This window comes from Musca domestica, unplaced genomic scaffold, assembly GCF_030504385.1.
Source record: "Musca domestica strain aabys unplaced genomic scaffold, Musca_domestica.polishedcontigs.V.1.1 2, whole genome shotgun sequence".
Classification (NCBI taxonomy): domain Eukaryota; kingdom Metazoa; phylum Arthropoda; class Insecta; order Diptera; family Muscidae; genus Musca; species Musca domestica.
In genome coordinates this window covers 15,088,931-15,101,535 of record NW_026712249.1, presented here as the reverse complement: position 1 = coordinate 15,101,535, position 12,605 = coordinate 15,088,931, and the positions used below count along the sequence as shown (strand labels likewise).

The 12,605-nt window shown below is 34.7% G+C and overlaps 1 protein-coding gene across 20 annotated transcripts in view; it reads right to left on the bottom strand.

Moving 5' to 3' along the window:
• LOC101888529 (cAMP-specific 3',5'-cyclic phosphodiesterase) overlaps positions 1-12,605 on the bottom strand; it is a 668,201-nt gene that overhangs the window by 209,122 nt on the left and 446,474 nt on the right. The window lies entirely within an intron of this gene.

Below are 12,605 nucleotides of genomic sequence, written 5' to 3'. Positions count from 1 at the left end.
AACCTTTAAAAACCTTATTTTGATGAGGCATGTTTTGGCCGTATCAAATGGTATATATCATTTGATACAGCCAAATCTCTGTAGCCATATGGCTAAGGATATAAAAAATCACAATTTTTGCTCTGTTGTGCAAATTCACAATTGTGTTAAATATTTTTTCCAAAATTTTGTCTTTAATTTCTTTTTTCAAAATTTTATATTTAAAAAAAATTCCCAAATTTTTTTTTCTTTAAAAAAATTCCCAAATTTTTTTTTTTTTTAAAAAATTCTACAAAATTAAATTTATTAAAAAAAATAAAAATTTCATTGAAAAAAAAAAATAAAGAATTTTTTTTATTTATTTTATTTTTTTTTTTCAACAACGTTTTGGACCTTTAAACGCTTTTAAAGGGTCATTATTACTAATAAGAGTCAAAGTTCTTTTGTACGCCTCAAAGTATGCAACATTTTTCGTGCAAACAACAAATGTGTTAACAATTCTCTTTTGCTTTGTATCACAAGTGCCATCGAAAGTCTTGAACTAGTAGTTACTTTCATTTCTTAATCTGTCATAATATAGTTTTGAATGTCAATTTTATTCACATTTCCATTTAATATTTTCCAAAAGTTTTGCCAAGTGGAAAATAGTTTGTCAAAGTTGCTGGCGCGTTCTAAAATTTATCCATTTCATTATTCATATCCACAGACAAATGTTACAAGAGAGACTCAGACCCAAAGCCAGACAGGCAAATTCTTATTTCCATAGTTTTGGCGAGCTAGTTTCATATTCAAGAACTTAATTTGAGAATTTTTGCATATGGAAACTTTAATATGACTGGAGGAGAGAGGGGGAGAGAGAAAGAGACAGAGAAAAGAAAGAAGTTTTCTTTTGACAAATTTTAAAAATTTATTTCTAGCTCATGTGATTCTTAACAGAAAGGCTTGATAAAAATTGAATTTGAAACTATGACGGAGATTGCCATCCATTGCCATATCCTCCATCTGCTCTGCGCCAAATGGAGAACACATAATCGCACGTGCTGCAATTTTTATTAAGGTGCGATTAAATGATTTCCTTCTCCTACGCATTTAAATTCATTGACGAAATGAACAGAAAAAAACCTATCTTCAACAATATTCTCTTTATATGTCTGCCTGTCACATTAGATCCACATATACACACACACATGCACAAATGTTGACGTATGTACATGAGTATATATTCAGCAGACACACAGCCCCCTCCCCCCACCTCGTCTATGGAGAGTAAAGAATAAACTGTTATTCTAGCAATGAGCAAACAAATGTCGTCGTTGTCGTCGTCGTTGTTGCTGCTGCTGATGTCGTCAGTCGTCATCTGGCTTTTTATTCACTTTGCAGACAACGACGGACAGACAGACGACTACTCTTCTATTCAAATAAACGAGCTGACAATGAGGAAGGTAATTGTTAAATTGTGCATCATTATGAATGGAAATGAAAATTGTTGGTGTTGTTGTTGCTGGTGTATGGATGTGTTTGTGTGAGTGTGTGCTTCACAAAGGCCCATCACCCGGTATTGATGATTAGATAGGTTGGTTGGCTGGTTGTATGTTTAATATTGGTTGCCGTTTTGCGGTTCGATGGCAGAGAACGTGTTCGGAATGTCTTGATGTTATTAGAATAACACCTCTATTTTTGTTGCTATTGGTGTTGTTGCTGCTGTTCTGAATAAACAAGATATGTCCATAGACCCATGGCAAAAACCAAAAAAAAAAAAAAAAATCGTCATCATTGCTTGGCTGATGATGGATGGAAGGGCCGAACCATGTCATAAAAATTGATGACTTATTTTCAATAAAACATTACAAACCAAAAAAAATCATAATTAATATTCTGGTAACGTGTAGTTCGGTTTATGTTGCGAAGTAGGGGTAGGGGGAAGGGATGGAGATGGATAAGATAAACAAAAAAAACACGAAAAATAGTCAAATTTTGTTTTGGCCTTAACCATTTGCGATAATTACTGCGCAAAATAATGGAAGTAAATAATATATAGCCTATTTCTAGGCATTGGGGGGTTTGGAGTGACATTTAAAGCATACTTTTAGGCAAATGTTATTAATATTTAAATAAGATGGGTAGTTTAGCTTCATTGGTGAGATAATGAATTATGGATATCCCTGATATGAATACTGCAGATGAGGTATACAAGTTATTTTAAAAACGTAGATAATCTATCTACGTTGTCTTCATACGGCATATACTTCACAGAAATGACGTAGATAATGTATCCACATTGCGGATATAAATAGGTTAATGTATCTACGTCACCTAAATAAAATAGAAAATATATCTAAGTATCTAAATAACGTAGGTAATGTATCTACGTTACATATATGACATCAATAATGTATCTATGCCATAAAAATAGTGTAGATAATGTATCTACATTATTTTAATAAAGTTGGAACTGTATCTACATTATACAAATTACCAAAAATTGTATCTACGTTATTGAAATAATGAAGACAATGTATCTAAGTTATATAAATACAATAAAAATGTATCTATGTCATCTAAATAAAGTATCTGCATTATTTCAAAAAAAGTAGTAAATGTATCTACGATATATAAGTAACATAAATAAAGTATCTATGTCATCTAAACGGTGTAGATAATGCATCTACGTCATCTAAATAATGTGAAAAATGTATCTACATTATTTTAATAAAGTAGGAAATGTATCTACACATCTAAATAATGTTGATAATGCATCTATGGCATTTACATAGCGTAGATAATGTATCTAAGTCATCTTAATAACGTAGATAATGTATCTATATTATTTTAATAAAGTAGGAAATGTATATACATTATACAAATAACGTAAAATTGTATCTACGTTATTAAGATAGTGAAGACAATGTATCTAAGTTATACAAATACAATAAATAATGTATCTATGTCATCTAAATAAATTATCTACATTATTTTAATAAATTAGTACATGTATCTACGTTATATAAGTAACATAAACAATGTATCTATGTCATCTAAATGGTGTATATAATGTATCTACGTCATCTAAATAACGTAGAAAATGTATCTACATTATACAGGCCGAGTGCTGTCATTTCCCAGCCACTCGTCCGACAGCTGTTAAAATTATTCCAGTGACAGCTCATTACATTGTTTACAAGCGTACAACAGAATTTTGGTGAGAATTTTCCAGAAAAAAGTTATTAGTGAATTCGGAATTCAAGCGTGATAATGTGACTTCTTTATATTTGGCTGGAAAACCCCGAAGTGGCTATCGTTAGAGCACTCCAGCATTTAAATGTGAATAAATCATATGTGCCTCGTACCATCCCTTGTTACCCTGATACTGGTAGCGTAGCCTGACGTCAAGGAAGTGGGCGGAAACCGACGGAACAGCAATATCAGCAAGAAAAATTTCGAAAAGTAAAGAAGCGACTTGATCGGAACCCGCGTCGATGTGGCCGAAAAATGGCTCGTGAGCTGAAGATATTGCAACATTCCATTCCGCATATATTGAAAAATGAGCTCTGGGTAAAGCCATTGAAAGCGGGATTGCCAAAAAGTGCAAAAACTTACACCGCAACCGGAAGAAAATTGGCTCAAAAGAGCTAAAAAGTTGCTTCGCCTATCCGAAAGTGGTGAAGTGCCGAATTTGGTTTTCCCCGATGAGAAAACATTCGTTGTCCAGCAGTTTGTAAAGAAACAAAATGATCCTTTTTACTTGCCGAAGAGGTCAGCTGAAAATGTGTGGTCCGCCAAAACAGCCAATGGTCACACTGCGCTCGTATTAATCGACCATGACATCAGAATAAATGCCGAATATTATGGCGAAAATATTCTGGAGGGTGTATTAAAGTCTTGGGCACGCCAACATTTTGGCCGCAGACCTTGGACATTCCAACAGGACTCAGCACCCAAGCCTCCCAAGAAAGGTTACAAAATGAGGTTCCTCGCTTCATTTCCAGCGCACAATGGCCCCCTAAATCTCCGGATACCAATCTGTTGGTATCCGCAGATTGCAGCATTCGGGCAGTGTGTGACGGTTTCATTGGCCGTTTGAAGGCAATAATTCGTGACCAGAAACTTATTCTTAAACTTATTCTAAAAGTTGATGCTATTTCCAATATTTTTATACCCTCCACCATAGTATGGAGTTTGTCATTCCGTTTGTAACACCTCGAAATATACATTTTAGACCCCACAAAGTATATATTCTTGGTCAGTCTGTAGAAATCACTCTAGCATCCGAACGAATTGAAGTAGATTGATAAAATTTTACTCAAATGTATGTTATGTCTGCAGGCCTTATGGTATTGAAAATGGGCCATGTAGGTCCACGTCTTCGTATAGGCCCCATATGATTGTACCTCCCTTTATTTGGTATTTTGATGATATTAGCTACATTATTCACCGATTTTTTTCTAAGTTTCGCATTTGAATATTGTAATGGTCCATGTCGTCGTATAGATCCTATAGCAACAGCTACATTCAGCATTTTTAAGATTTTAACAGAATTTTTTAACGGATTTTATTGTTTTTGAGAATTGCCAAATTCATTCTAAATGGTGGAGGGTATTCAAAGTTCGGCCCGGCTGAACTTACAGCTTTTTTACTTGTTTTGCTTGCATTCAATGAAATTTCCAAAAAAAATTTTAAAATTTATGGCGTTTGACTTTGTTGCAGTTTTTTTTTTATCTCACCCTGTATGGTCAGTCTAGGTTCCATAAAATTACAGACGGATTTGATAGTACCCGTTTTTTTTTTAGATCAAAGCCCCAAAAGAGTTTTTGGTGCTTAGACCAAACTCTTTGGAGTCCTATTTGCTGATATGACCACACAAAAGGGATTTCTATATATATTCAGATATATTTCGCAACATTTAATAGAGATCTTTGAACATTTACAGAGTGCATACTTCAAGAATCCTTAGTCGGATATTAAATAAAAAAATTGTAATATTTTTGATGATAGTTCGGCTGAAGGTCAGTAAAACAATTTTATTTAGTTATCTCCTTTTTTCTCTTTATTTATCCAATATTTCGATTGTCATCGACAATCATCTTCAGGGATCTGCTACAAATAACACAAATTATTACAAATTAATAAGACAAATTACACAACACACAATTCTTACATTAACTTTGTTTTAGAGGAAAACGTCTGCTCTAATTTAACGTCAAATTCGAACTAAGTCTTTTTCCATCTGTGTTTATGTACTAAATTTCTGTAAATATGTGCACAATGGTCCGTATCAGTTTTAAAGTTCATTCTTTTTTCCGGTGGTACATTTATGATATGTAACATTTCTAATGTGAATCGTCTTTTGTAGTTGTTTTCTTGTGCCATTATATTAATATCCTTAAAGTTCGGTCTATGTCCTGTTAATGTGCAATGTCTTAAAATACCTTGCCTTGGAAGAACTTCCTTCTGTGGCTGCACAGTTATTTAATGAAAATTATTGCATAGCTCCAGGCGGCGTAGTGAAAAAAAAATTAGACCATACAAAACCATGCTGAGGAGAATTTTTTTTTTCCTGTTAATAAATTTGTAAAAACAATGACTGTGGAAATAAGTTATGTTTTTTTCTCACTGCACCGCACGAGAAATTCCATTAAACATAAAGAAAATCGTGCAAGTCATTTTTCATAACATACCCTCAGGCGTAGTAAAAGAAAACTTGTGAAATACATGAACATGAGGCGCAAAAAAAAGTGGAAATCTAATTAAAAACGACTTAAGAAAAATAATTATTTCAAAGACAATGCACTTTCAGGGGAGTGGAAAGAATTTTTTCAAAGGACATAATTCTCCTTATGAGTCTAAGTTAAAATATCAAGGATTTTTTTCAGGTATCCACAATGCGATATCTTGTCAATTTATTAGCACGATCTTCATCTACGTCCACAGAAATGCATTTCGATCGCATTGTGGCGGACCACAAGTAAGAAAAAATAAAAACAAGTTAAAAAGCAGTAAGTTCGGTCGGGTCGAACTCTGAATACCCTCCATCATTTGGAAATTTAAAAAAAAAAATCCTTTAAAAATTCTTTTAAAATTTTAAAAATACCGATTATAGCCGTTATATTGGGGTCTATACGACGTGGACCTACATAAGCGTTGTTTGTCATAAGCCATTACAATATTCAAATTCGAAACTTGAAATAAACGCTGAATAATGTAGCTAAAATCATCAAAATATCGTATATAGGGAGGTACCGTTATATCGGAGCTGTGCGAAGACCTGGACCAGCACAGACAATTTTCTGTCGCAGGCTGTAGCATCCATTACGAAGTTCAAATACGACATCTCAAACAATTTCGGTGGGTATTGTACCTAAAATCGTCAAAATACCGAATAGAGGGAGGTACTGATATATGGGGCCTATACGAAGACGTGGACCTGCACTGACAATTTTCTGTCACAGACTGTAGTATCCATTTTGAATTTCAAATGTCTAATTTGAAACAATTCCGTTTAATAATGACGCTAAAATCGCCAAAATACGGAATATAGGGAGGTACCGTTATATGGGGGCTATACGATGACGTAGACCTGCACAAACAATTTTCTGTCTTAGGCTGTAGTATCCGTTTCGAACTTCAAATACCAAATTTAGAATAATTCCGATTAATAATGTCGCTAAAATCATCAAAATACCGAATATCGGGAGGTACCGTTATATGGGGACTATACGAAGACGCGGACCTACACATACAATGTTCTGTTTTAGGCTGTAGTATCCATTACGAACTTCAAATACCAAATTTGGAACAATTCCGGTGAATGATGTCGCTAAAATCATCAAAATACCGAATATCGGGAGGTACCGTTATATGGGGGCTATACGAAGACGTGGACCTGCATAGACAATTTTCTGTCTTAGAATGTAGTATTCATTTCGAACTTCAAATACCAAATTTAAAACAATTCTGGTGAATAATGTCGGTAAAATCATCAAAATACCGAATATGGGGAGGTACCGTTATATGGGGGCTATATGAAAACGTGGACCTACATGGCCCATTTACGAACCTGCCTACTGGCAAAAGAAACATGTGTGCAAAATTTTAGCCTTCTATCTCAACATAAAAAATGAACTTTTCCATGTCAAAAAGTGACCAATTCGAGAGGGTGGGGTGCTTTAGCCTCAATATATCAAGGCCTCCGTTTTTTTATGAACACCTTATTATTTTTTTTATTATAATTTTTATTTATTTATTATTATTTTTATAATTATTTATATATTTATTTATTTATATAGTTTTATATTTCCATTTACGTATTTTCATATTTAAAACTCAAAATTGAATACCTCCATTTGTTGCCTATTTTCAGGCGCAATATTAATTACTCTACATTTATGGTTGTTTGTGGCCTAGATACACACATGATTCCCTGTGTTAAAATAATAAATATTTATGAAAAAAAATGATATTAAAACACAACAAAATTCCGCAAAAAAGAAAAAACTTCGAAACACACTTTCTGATATTAAATAATATTTGTTCATATTTTGTGCAACAGTGCGTAACATATGGATTGCCGCACCCTCTCTACCACCCACTCGATGGTGGGCAGCAGTTTGGTCAAGTTGGCCGCATTAAAATTGCAAAACAACACCAATAAAAAAACTGTTACTGCAACAAGCATATCCGCCTATATTCAGTTCGCAAAAATCGACTACGACGACGATGAAGAAAAATATTTTAATTAAAAATAATGTTTTTCTTATTTTTTTCTGTTTCGTTGTTGTTTTTATATGTTCTTTCTGCTGTGTTTCATTTTTCATAAACATCGCTCATCTACACACAACAACAACTTTTTTGTTTTGTTGTTGATTTCATGAAATTGCCCAGAGCCGCCAATGCATTACCACCCCCTACCCCCTTCATCATCCCATAAATAATGCCCCCCAAAAAGAAGCATTATCATCTCGTAAAAAATAATAAAAATCATTCACATCACACTAATAATGCGCAAGAAGAGGGTATCTGTATTTGAGAGAATAAACAGCTGAGTGAGACCGACCAGGCAAATGACCTTGTTAAGCCTACGAAAAGCATCGAGTGAGAGGAAGAGAATAATAACAAAGCACTGAGAGATAAATTTCTGTTAGTTAAACTAAGAGATATGCATTTGACAAAACAAAGGATAACACATATTGTGAGACTTTTGAGAAGAGAGAGAGAGAGAGATGGAGAAATAACAAAACTAGGACAGAGATGGGAATTTGGACAAAAAAGCCTTCCCAGGTTTTCTATAGGAAAATATCTTATAAAAGCCGTTAAAAGAAAGAATATCTGTTGTCCTTTAGAGAAAATACCTCTTCTGGAGGGAAAAAAAGCTTTCCAAATTTCCTCTCTAGAGATAAGGCCTCTTCACGGTCTTCTATGGGGAAAAAACTTTCTAAACTTCCCCTCTAGAGAGAATACCTCTTAAATTTTTCCTATAGAGAAATGAAAATACGAAAGCAGAAGAGGTTTTACAGGTCTTCTATGACTTTAGATCTTCTTAAAATGTCGATCCGCTTAAGGCAAGAAACCTATTAAAGGGTGATTGAAATTAAATAGCAGTCCTTCGAAAAGTTTTCTATAGAGGGAATACCTCCAAAGGGTCTCATACAGAGAGACCCTTCCTAGGTTTGGGACCTGCATTAAATCTTCTTTAGAAGTCGATCCGCTTAAGGCATTATAAGTAATACCTTAAGAAATCTAAATACAAACAAACCCTTGATGAGTCTCCTACATAGTGAAGGCTGCCATGAAAGGCCTTCTACAGAGAAACAATCGACTGGGAGACTCCTATAGACAAAAACCTTTCTTGGGACTTCTTAAGATAAACGACCTGTTAAAGGTCAATTTCTATAGAGAGAATGCCTTTCAAAGGGAGAGGAATTTTTAAATGGTATTCTATTGGGGATTGTGGGAGAAGGGGATTGTATACGGAGAAAATAATCCTAAGGAATTCCATATAGAATATATATTAGAAAGAGACTCTGTAGAGAGATCACCTCTGAAAAATAGGAAAGTAGGTCTCCTACAAAGGGAAGGCGACCAAGAAAGGCCTTCTACAGAGAAAGAATCACTTGGGAGGCTCCATAGACAAAAATCTGTACAGAATATGCATTAGAAAGGTATTCTGAAGGGAAATCACCTCTGAAAAATAAGAAAGTAGGTCTCCTATAAAGGGAAGGCCGTCAAGAAGCGACTTCTGAAGAGAAAAAATCTACTGGGAGACTACTATGGACGAAACCTATTTTTAGGACTTTTTTAAGAAAAATACCTTTTGAGAACCAAATTCTATTTCAGAGAGCCTTTTATATTAATATTCTGTGTAGAAAATACATCCAAAGGGTTATCTATACGGAGAAAACATTCCCATGGAATTCCATAGAGAATATACATTAGAAAGGGTTCCTGTAACGGGACCACCTTCTGAATGTTTTTTGTGAATGGAAGCCCTCGTAGAGCCATCTTTAGTGGCAAGTCTTTTTTTTTTTTTTTTTTTTTTTTTTTTTTGAGAACACTTTCTAATGTTCCTACGAAAGTTCTTTAGACTTCTTTAGAAGACTTTCTAAAGGCATTATTTGAAGAGAATACCTTCGGAAGATGATTTTTGGAGAAAATACTTCCTATAAACCCCTTTGGAGAAAAGACACAAAAAAAGTCTTTAATAAGGTCTCCAAAGAAGGCCTCTTGCTAGATCTATAGCAAGAGAGGAGACCTTTTTAAAAACTTCTTTTGAAGAAGACTACAAGTCTTCTGTGGAAAGAAGACCTACTAATTGCCTTGTGCGGAGAAGACATCATAAGGATCATCTTTGGATAGAAAAACTATAAAAAAGTATTTTTTCTAAAAGCCTCACATGTAGCGAAGATTTTCCAAAAGTCATAAAACCTCCCAAAGAGCTTCTTAGGAGAGAAGGCATTCTACAGGTCCTCTTTGGAGAGGAGACCGACAGAAGGTGATGTTTTTTTAGAAGTAGGTCTTCTCAAAGACTTAACTAAAAAAAGAATCTCACTGAACTTTTAATGATTTTCCTTAGAAAGTAGATCCTTTAAAGTTCTTATTTGGAAGAAGAACCTCTAAAACTTTTTTTTTTTTTTTTGGAGAGAAGACTTATTAGCCTTAGGAAAGACCTTCCAAATGTTTTCTTCGGAGAGGAGTCTTCTTTAGGGACTTCCTCAGAGAAAAGGCCTACCAAAATTCTTTCGGAGAAAAGACCTACTAAAAATTTTTCTTTAGAGAGAAGATCTTCAAATATCTGCAATGAAGTAAATAACATCTTAAGGTCTTCTATTGAATGATTTTCCAAAAGTCTTCTTCGGAAAGAAGACCTCTCAAAGGCCGTCTTTGGAGGAAAGACCTTTTAAAGGCCGACAGAAGGTGTTTTTTATAGAATGAGGTCTTCTCAAAGACTTCTTTGAAGAAAGGATCCCACACATAGAACATCTACTAAAGATCTTTTTTGAAGAGAAGACTTTCTAAATGTCCTCTCCGGAAAGAAGGTTGACTAGAGGAGTTTTCTTTGAGGAGGAGGTCTTCCCAAGTTCTTCTTTGCTAGAAGACCCTTTAAAGATGTACTTTGGGTACGAAATACCAAAAATTTCTTCATCAGAGAGGAGTCCTATTAAAGTTCTTTTACAGAAAATCTCTAAAAAGTTCGTCTCGAGGAGATCTCCAAAATCTCCTTTACAGAGAATATTGGCTAACGGTGTTCTTTAATGAGAAGGCCTTCGAAGGTCTCTTGTGAAGAAAATACCTTTTAAAGGTCTCTTTTGGAAAGAAGATCTTCCATAGCTCTTCGTTGGAAATACGATCTCGTAAAGTTTTTCTCAATTGAGAGGACAGTTTTGAGGAAGGTCCGTTTTGGAAAGGAAGTCGACTGAAAGAGACTTTTTACGAGATCTTCTTAAGTTCTTCTTTGAAAAAAAAGGTTATCATAGATCTTCTTATGTTCTTCCTTAGAAAGTAGATCTTCTAACGGAATAGATCGACAAACGGACAGTAAATTATTTTCTTTGAAAATGTTGGCATTTTTTTGATTGAGGTACCAGAAGCAGTGGACCAATATTGCCAATCTCCAAACTCGATTTAAGTTTGTCAATAACATTACGATGTACCAGGTTTTGGCCAAATCGGATATTTCCTTCGAGAGTTATCGGTGCGCCAGCTAGACAGACGGACATCGCTTGAAACAGGAGGTCTTGAAACAGGATATGGCTGAGGGTATACTAATGCCTTAATGTGTAATAACATGGTACAAAGAAAGAGAACATAATTTAGTAGGAAAGAGAGAGCAAAAAAAAAAGAGAAGCCACAGCCAAATATACACCCATATTTGTCCAGCCATCTGTCAAGCAAGCATCAATCTCATAGGCATATTGACACTATAACGACGACGACATCTAAAGATTATTTGGCCTTCATAAAGTGGGTGGTAGCACCTCCTTAGATTAACATATGACTGGCTGGCTGGCAGGCTGACTGAACTGAGCAAATGAATAGCCTTCAAATTTCTTTGTGAGCAGGCAGGAGAGGGATGTCCCCTGATAGAAAAAATATTCTTCATATTCATACATTGGGATTCAAAACGATTTGGGTTGCAATAATAGCAAGATGTCAAATGGAAAACGCACAACCACCAACCAACCTACACACAGATACAAGAGAACTAAAACAGAAATTTATGAGGTTAATTTTGAGCAGATAATGTTTATCACGATTTAGTCTTGTTTAGTTGTTGTTGTTACGATTTGTGTGTTCGCTTCGTCTGATGTTTGTCCAAAACTAGGTTGACATAAGTTCACGACTGAATGTCACCACCACCACGACCATCCTTCCGTCCGAGTGAGTGAGTCTGCAGCAGACACGAGGTTAATGACAAACACTGACGAACGATGGCAATGAATGATAAACAAAAATAAAAACAGTGTCGTCATTAATGGCAATGGAGACAAATCAAGTGCAATGTGACAAAAAAAAACACCAACAAAAAAAACCGAGAATAATCTTCCTATAGGAAATTCTGACTTGAAGAACAACCTCTTTGATGGAAAAAGCCGGTTCGAAACTGGGAAAAACTGGATTGAGTTATAAAATAATTTTTTTGTAGGCTGAACACCAGATTAAAGTGCACTTCTCTTCCACACTCATAAACGTTTGTGAAATTTAATTGAAAAACGTATATTTTATGGTATTTGCTACCTTATTGCCTACCGTTCAAGTTCCATCGACTCGAACTCTCGATTCTGTAGGTACTCGACAGCCAGTTGTGTTGTCACTGCTGCTGCTGATAAAAGTGTTTCGAGTGTTTATTTTGTAATTAAAATTGTTTTCTCCACTTCACAGCAGTGACACAGTAATAATTATGACAATAAAACGGAATGAGGGTATATTAGGGTAATGTGTGTCTTGTTTATGTTTTGTTGTTCTATTGACTTGAAATATCAAGTCTCGTCTCGGGACTATTCGAAATGTGGACCAATGTGTCTATAATCTTCACACCACATCTTGTGTTAATAAATAAACTTGATGTGTGAAATTTGAAGAGAATCGGATGCTTATTTCGCATTTTATGAAATATATAATTATTCAAAATTTTG